Source organism: Castor canadensis, chromosome 8 (genome assembly GCF_047511655.1).
Source record: "Castor canadensis chromosome 8, mCasCan1.hap1v2, whole genome shotgun sequence".
Taxonomy (NCBI): domain Eukaryota; kingdom Metazoa; phylum Chordata; class Mammalia; order Rodentia; family Castoridae; genus Castor; species Castor canadensis.
Window position 1 is genome coordinate 28,173,059 of NC_133393.1, and position 1,103 is coordinate 28,174,161.

The 1,103-nt window shown below is 43.8% G+C and overlaps 1 non-coding gene across 1 annotated transcript; it reads left to right on the forward strand.

Moving 5' to 3' along the window:
* Window positions 1-430: 430 nt before the first annotated feature.
* Trnat-cgu (transfer RNA threonine (anticodon CGU)) lies at window positions 431-504 on the forward strand. The gene has a single exon. It is a non-coding gene; the product is annotated as a tRNA-Thr (tRNA).
* Window positions 505-1,103: the final 599 nt, after the last annotated feature.

A 1,103-nucleotide genomic window follows, 5' to 3' on the forward strand; every position in this document is an offset into this window, starting at 1 on the left:
AGAGGCCCTGGACCCGCACACTTGCCCGCGCTCCCACCTCATCTCCCGCCCTCGCGCAAGGCTTGCTTCCAGGCGCGCAGCCGCCATCAGGTTCACCGAAGTCCCCCGCCCGTTACCCGCAAGTCCCGGGGCGAAGCGGAGGTCCCCGCGGGGCGCAAGGACCGGGTTCCAGAGGAGAACGCATTGCAAGTCTCGACTATTTGGAATGCCTTTCCTTGCACTGATAGAAAAATCCTTTGTCTAAAGCAGTCATTGCCTAATACTTTTCCTATGTATTCTTATGCCTCCAGCACATACAGAGAAAATGAAACGTCTCTGTGGAGCTGGTATATTTTTCGAAGATAGCTGATACCACCAGGTAGTGTAAACTCACTTTTTCACACACATAAAATTGGATAGATACAGTTACTTTTTTCTACCTTTCCGCTGTGGCTCTATGGCTTAGTTGGTTAAAGCGCCTGTCTCGTAAACAGGAGATCCTGGGTTCGATTCCCAGTAGGGCCTTCCATTTTCCAACCACATTTACAACAGTTACTATAAAACACAATTTTATACAAGTTGCTTCACTGCAATCAGGTCAGATTCCTTACTTTTGAAAAGAAGCCAGTTCTTAGGGAGATAATAGTTCAAATTCAAAACCCTACCAACGAATAGTTCACCAAACTTACCTCAGTCACTCTTCACATAATTTAACATATAACGACAGTAAAACGTTTTTGATCAGCCACAGCCACAATGTGTTCAATTTAAAGTACTCAGATGTACTGATGTATATGAGTTCTCCAGACCATAACTAATCTTATAAGATAAGAAAAATCAACAAGTAATCAATCCAGCATTCACTTACAGAGGAAAATTAGAGTGTAGAGTGTAGAGTGCTTGTGTATGTGTGTGTGTGTGTTGCTTGGGCAAAACCTAGGGCTTCCTCATGCTAGGCAAACACTCTACCATGGTCTTAGGTGGCCAGCTCTGTGTTTGCCATTTTGAAGAGGACATAAGGAAGAACAGTTACTTGTCTATGTTAATCTCAAGGAAAGAACTAGAAAACCTTACAAATGATGATCTACTGGAAGTTAAAATTTCCTAGACGTAAACACTGGCAG